This window comes from Oryzias melastigma, linkage group LG19, assembly GCF_002922805.2.
Source record: "Oryzias melastigma strain HK-1 linkage group LG19, ASM292280v2, whole genome shotgun sequence".
Classification (NCBI taxonomy): domain Eukaryota; kingdom Metazoa; phylum Chordata; class Actinopteri; order Beloniformes; family Adrianichthyidae; genus Oryzias; species Oryzias melastigma.
In genome coordinates this window covers 19,402,522-19,409,481 of record NC_050530.1, presented here as the reverse complement: position 1 = coordinate 19,409,481, position 6,960 = coordinate 19,402,522, and positions in this window count along the sequence as shown.

The following is a 6,960-nucleotide window of genomic DNA, read 5'->3' as shown; positions in this document are numbered from 1 at the left end:
AGAACAACCAAAAATAATGTTCCCAAGCTCTATTTATATAGATTATATACCATATAAACAGCTCTGAAGAATTCTGGTATGATTTAATCCTCTACTTCAGTGGAAAAAAATGTATGAAGTTGTGATTAGTTTGACTCTTAAGCATGTCATAACTATATATTTTTTAATTTTCATTTTTTTTTTACAGATGTTTTATTAATTTTAGTTTATTTTTTTAATTCATAGAAAAATTAATAACAGTTACTACAGATAATATTCAACCAGATATAACCTTAAACAATATGTATATATATGTATGTATATATAGTTAAATTATTAAATATATAAAATAAAATTCATTGTAGATAAAATTTGTCAAGATATAACCTTAAAAAAATAAGTCTTCCAATACTAAATGTGTGGGGGTTTTTTTGTTTAGCCTGTAGTCTGTATTTGTTCCTTTTGCCTGTAATTTCTAATAGTGTTTTGCTAATTTACTGAATGTTAAGCCATGATCTTTCTATTTTAAGATGCATAAATAATTTAAATGACCAATAAAGTAATGTAAAACAACTGGATAGGCAAAAACAGTCAGATGATTTACTAGATAAAGTTTGTTTGCAGTGAAATAAATGATGACATTTAGAATAGTAAAAAGGAAATCAAAATAAAATGCAAAAATTATTAACTTAAGATACAATTTTAAATGAAACAAAGTAATAAAAGTAGATATTTTTGCACAGCACTACCACACAGTGAACATGAACGTTTGGTTGCAGGAATTTGAACAGAATTTTAGTACATCTCAATCATTTTTATTGTGAATGCTATGAATTGGATTTTTCCTCACATTCACACCGATAAGAGACTGTTGCAGTGTAATGAAGTGGAGGAAAGGTAGAAGAAAACCAGAATGAAACTTGTTCTAGCAAAGCTGCAGCATGACAACAAGGGTTTTGACTTTCTTTTAAACCATTTTAAAAATGTATGTTGCTTGCTTTAATGATGTTATTTATTTAATCTTTTTTACGTTCATTTTGAACTCCAGTGTTTTACTCCGAGGGATCCTCCACATCAGTGATTGACCCTTCTCAGTGAACAGGGTAGCTGCAGTGGGATCTCCCGGGTTTAGTTCTTATCTTAGATCTGGGGGGTCCTGTGGTAGCATATTCTGTAAACTTGAATGGGGAGTCACTGATGTGGACAGGTCTCTAAAATGTTATTTTGCCACTTCAGTATAAAGCCAGATTTCTACTCTCCATCATTTCAGTGATTTTTTTTTCTATTTGATTATGTTTTTATGTAGAGTCCTTTAAATGACACGTGTTTTAGAAAAATGCAATTAAAAAAAAGTTTGATTTGTATTTGTGTGTGTTTTATATTCTGATAATAGACATGCATTTGCGATCTAAAAATAAAATATTTCAATTTTTAGTCAATAACAGTGTGAGTCTGCTGTCATAAATTATGCAACATATGTAGTATTATATGTAAAAGAAAGTTTTACAAGACCTTAAAACATTTTTTTCTTAAACTGTTATCCAAGACTGACAGGTTTTTTTAGATTTAGTCATATTGACACATGAAAGTTCAATAATAAATGCATTTTGGGAGATTTATGTAATAAAAGTGGGACTTCCACTGTGATACAATGAGTTTGCGACCGATCATTAAAGCTGTCTGGACCCATACAGCATAATGCGAGGGAAGGTTATGTAAGGGATAATACCCGACGAAGTGTGCATTATGAGAAATTAACGCACGATGCGTCCGACGCGAAGCTGAGGATGGTATAACTCTTGATAAACTTCCCTCGCATTATGCTGAATGAGTCCAGACAGCTTTAATGATAGGTCGCAAACTCATTGTATCACAGTGGAGGTCCCACTAACTCCCTCCTCTGTTTGTAAGGCTGTTGTTTTAATCATTGGATGAGCACTGTTGGTTTTTAAGGTGCTGGAGTGGAGCTGCAGGAGCCATTCAGAAAAATTCTACTAATCAGTAGAAAAAGAAACCAGACTATGAAGTTTGCTGATAATTCTTTGACCTTTCAAGGACAGTTTAGAGTCTGTTAGACAAAAATGACCAACATTGATGCTGATTATCAGTTTATTTACTGTTACTGTCAGAAATGATTCCGTTGTGGTTCTACTACATGTGATTCTAGTTCATGAAAGTCGGGAACTCTCCAGTCTTTAAAAAGCTCTATTTCAAAATAAAAGTCTTGTAGTTCAAAGTTGAAGCAACATTAATGTAAAGAACAACAAAAATACACTTTATATTAATAAAACTGAACATTACAGTTTAAACAAGAAAATATTAAACACCATGTGTTCATAAACTATAATACAGTTTTTACATTTTCTTTGACATAAATTTGTCTTTTTAAAACATTTGCTCCTTCTTGAAATATTAAATGAATAATTACTTTAAATGATGAAGCTGCTCTGACAGCAGAAACACACAGACACAGTTTAAACATCACTACACTACAACACACAATAACAAGAAGAAGAAAAGGGTCAATGAGTTGCTGGAGCCTATCTCATCAACGGTTTGCAGGGTAGACCCTGTACGTGTCGCCAGTCTGATTCAGAGACTTGAAAATGTTTGTTTGAGAGGAAAAAAACAGTTTTTGAAAATAAAACATTTAGCCTTTTATAAAGTCTGTCCCAGGAGGACCTTCACAAATAAATCAGCATTTATTTCGGATCTGAGATGATCTACAGAGAATAGACCAGAAGCGGTCAACTGCTGATGAAACCTTAAAATTGATTTTTTAAAACACAGCAGAATTATTTATTTATTTATTTAATGTGGTAAAGTAAACATTACGTGATTTTTATCAGTCAGACTAGATCAAAAATTCCTTTTCAACATCTTCACAACACTAGTCCTAATTTCAAGCAGCAGGTGGCGGCAAAGAGCACATTGTCAGGAGCAACAATAACATTTTTTTTTTTGTAGAATATTATAATTTAATTCATTTTATTATAACTTTAGCTTTTCCTAATAATAATATCTTGGTATATTATTTTATATGTTGCAAAAATGCACTAAAATATGAGGCTGATTATCACTAATGAAGGTTTTTTCCAAAGGAAAATATAGTTTTATATCATTCAAATAATCAGATGAAAAAGTTTTGAGCATCCAACTTTGAGTGTTTCTATTCAAAAATATTTATTTTGATGAAATAATTATTTTTTTTCATAATACAAATTTTAAACTAAAAGCTAAAATATAAAAAAATCTTTAGTTAATAAAAAAAAGATAAGGTGACAGACGCTCCTCATTGGCCTGAATAGAACCACCAAACAAAATTGCACATATTGAATGAGAGTCTAAAATCATTATTTAATACAGTGACGGCCTGAGGGTGAAGCTGTGTCAGATAGAGGCTGAGCAGGGCCGGGTCGGCCTTTTCTGTCTGGGGATGTGAACATATATTTTAATCTGGATACTCCACAAACAGCAGGGAGTTTGCTGTCTCTACAACTTGGCAGCTTTTTACAGATTTTTACTGTAAATTGTCACTATTTTTCATTAGGAAATAATATCAGTTTTTTTCAAGCTTACTGTTTAGTTTGAGATCTGATAATTCACAGATGAAACTGAAGGTTAATTATGTCACTCAGCAAAACCTGATGATTTACCAAAAATGTACTATTAAATGAAAAAGAAGAAAAAATCTTGAAGTTTATTCTAATCAATTCTAGAAGATTACGTCAGAAATTACAAAGGTAAATGCAAGCTTCATGGTCATTATAAAGAACTGGTCTGCCATGCTAACTTAAGTCTCTTTAAATGAGCATAAGACTGAAAAATACATTTAATCAGACAGAGTAAACTTAAAAATGTTCTATTTTTAATTACACAACAAAATCATGAGCATTTTTCTTTAAAAAGTTAGTGAAAAGATGTTTAGAAAGTCAACTCTGTGAGCTTTTGGATATTCAGTTTAGAATATTCAAAAACCATAAATCTGTAGACTCCAAATGAAAAAGCAAAAATCACAATGACCACATTGTCTTTTGTGTGAAGTTAATGTAAATTTGACATCTTTTTGAACAATTTATCGTCTTTTTTCCTTCCTCTGGGTTTGAGTTTTCTGGTGTCCTCTCCTCCTCTCCCTCCCACCTGCTCAGTGAGCAGAGGAGGTGAGAAGAGACAAACATAAATGCTGCTTCAGATCCTCTTTTAACATCAAGCTCACACGTTTTCTTCAGGTCCTGATGAAACGTCTGTGACAATGCTGGAGGAAAATGGCGAAGTGACAAAACTTCTTAAACAGTGAGAAGTCAAGTTCTTTGAAAGAAATCTTTAATCAATTTTTTTATTTTTAGAAACTGTCCTTTTGACATTTTGACATCCTGAGTTTCTTTTTGCTCTGTATTAATCTTTATATTCACGTTGATAAATCTGAAGTTTATATTCTCCCAAGCTCCTACTCTTTTTTGAGCTTTTAAAAGTCTATTTGTCCATTGGTCTTGTTTTATTGTAAATATTTTTTGGTTTCATTTCATTTTAAGTTTTTCATAAAGCAAAAAATCAAATGTTCTTTATGAAATCTTTTAGATCTTTACTTTACATGAACCTTTAAAGAAGAACACATTTTAACAGAAGTTAATGAGTTCATGAAGATCGGAAAATTCTGTTTTTCCAAAACTTTTAAAAACCATCTCCCATGAAAATTGGTGTTTTAATTGAAGCACTTGATGATTGAGGACATATTTAAGGAAAGTTAAGAAAAAAATTGCATTTCAGATTATTTATTTAGTCAGATCTTTGGAAATTGTTTGCAAACACAACATAAAAATATGCTTGGTTGGACACAGCCTCCCTGCTCTGAGCTCTCAGCAATGGGAGGGGAAGAGGGGCGGAGTTGCTCCACACCAGCAGTCCCGCCAACAACTCAGATGAGAATTTCAAACAAGCTACTGCCATTCTGCAGAAACTATGCCTTAAAAAAATGAAAAATTTTGGCTAAAAACTGCATAATCATAGTTAAAATATGACTGGGAATGCTATGAAAATAGATAAAAAATGATCGGAGTGAGACTTCACCATGGTAAATGCAGGGTAAACTGTGGAATAAAGCATGGGTCAAAAATCTGTTTTGGATTCATTAAAAAGGCATCTCATTGGCCAAATCTGAATTGCCTCAGTACTCCTCTGGCTCTGAAGTCCAATAGTGTTTTTAAGGAGGAGCCGTAGCAGCTTAAAGGGTAACCAAACAGGGAATTTGGAGGCTGACTCCACCCACAGCCAAAATGTGAAAATCCAGTCAGAGGGGTGGGGGTTGGCGGGCAGGACTGTTATCATTACTGGAGCTGCAGATCATGACGTCAGACTTCGGAAATGACTTACATAGTTTGACCAATCATGAAATACAACTGTAAAACCTCGATTCAGCCTGTAGGGGGCAGCACACAGACGGTAATTGACTATATTTTCAAGAATTAAAAAATATCTATAAATAAAAAAATAGTCCAAAAAGTTATGAGAATGCATTTTTTTAAACTGTAACGTTTTGACATAATTATGAATAATAAAAAGGCAGGAATTTTATTCCAGAATAAATCAACTTAAACTTCAAAAAAACTTTCCATAAAAATATATTTTGTCAAAATTATACAAGTTAGAAATAAGCCCAAGATAACATCTGACCACTAATAACATTAAAATAAAACGACCTGGAGGACCGGATCCAGTCCCCGGGCCTTGACTTTGACAAGTGTGACATAGAGGAAGGAAAACAATTTTTAATTAACCTTATGTGTCAGTTTCACAGAAACAAAACTGGGATATCATAGGCTAATTTTCTATTTTTTATTACACTCTTCACTCATCCTAAAAGTTTTGCATCAATTTGGAGAACTATTGGAGTTCAAAAATGAAGAAATATAAACTATTCTCCAGAAATTCAGTATTCTATAGTATTTGTGTGACTGCAGCCACAAAGTATTTTTTTTTTTGCTCATTTTTGGTTAAAAAAATGAAGGAAAATGTAAAGCGGTGCTGGGGATTTGACTGCCCTTGTTCCTCCAAAACATTAAATCCAGCCATGTATGCAGACTGGAGTGATGGTAGCAGTAGGATTGAGTGTTTTAGACTTCTTCTCGTCAGTGGGGGGTTTGACACCTCATTAAAGGGGGTTCTCGCCACTGTGTTAATGATGCTCTAAAACCAGGCAAGGAGGGATGCTAACACAAATTACCATTGGCTAACATGCTAGCAAAAACTACCATTGGCTGGCATGCTAGGAAAAAAATATATTTGGCTAACATAATAACAAACAATGACTAAGATGCGGGCAACAACTACTATTGGGTAACATGCTAACAAAATTACCATAGGTGAGCACGCTAGCAAAAACTACTATTGGCTACCATGCTAACAAAAACTACCATTGTCTAGGATGCTAGCTAATACCACCATTAGCTAAGATCCTATCAAAAACTACCATCGGCTAACATGCTAACAATATTACCATTGGCTAACATGTTAACAAAAACTGCCAAATTAGCATGCTAGCAAAAACTACAATTGGCTACCATGTTATCAAAAACTACCATTGGCTAGCATGCTTTCAAAAACTATCATTCACTAACATGCTAGCAAAATTACCTCAGGCTAGCATGCTATCAAAAACTACCATTAGCTAAGATGCTTTCAAAAACTATCATTCACTAACATGCTAGCAAAATTACCTTAGGCTAGCATGCTATCAAAAACTACCATTGGCTAGCATGCTTTCAAAAACTATCATTCACTAACATGCTAACAAAATGACCTTAGGCTAGCATGCTAACAGAAACTGCCATTGGCTAGCCTGCTAGCAAAAAACTATCACTGGCTAATATGCTGACAAAAACTACAGTTGATTAGCTAGTAAAATTATCATTGGTTTACCCTATATGTGAAAAAATCTGTCTATTTTTTGCTAATATTAGAGTAAAAACTGAAGGAAAATGTAAG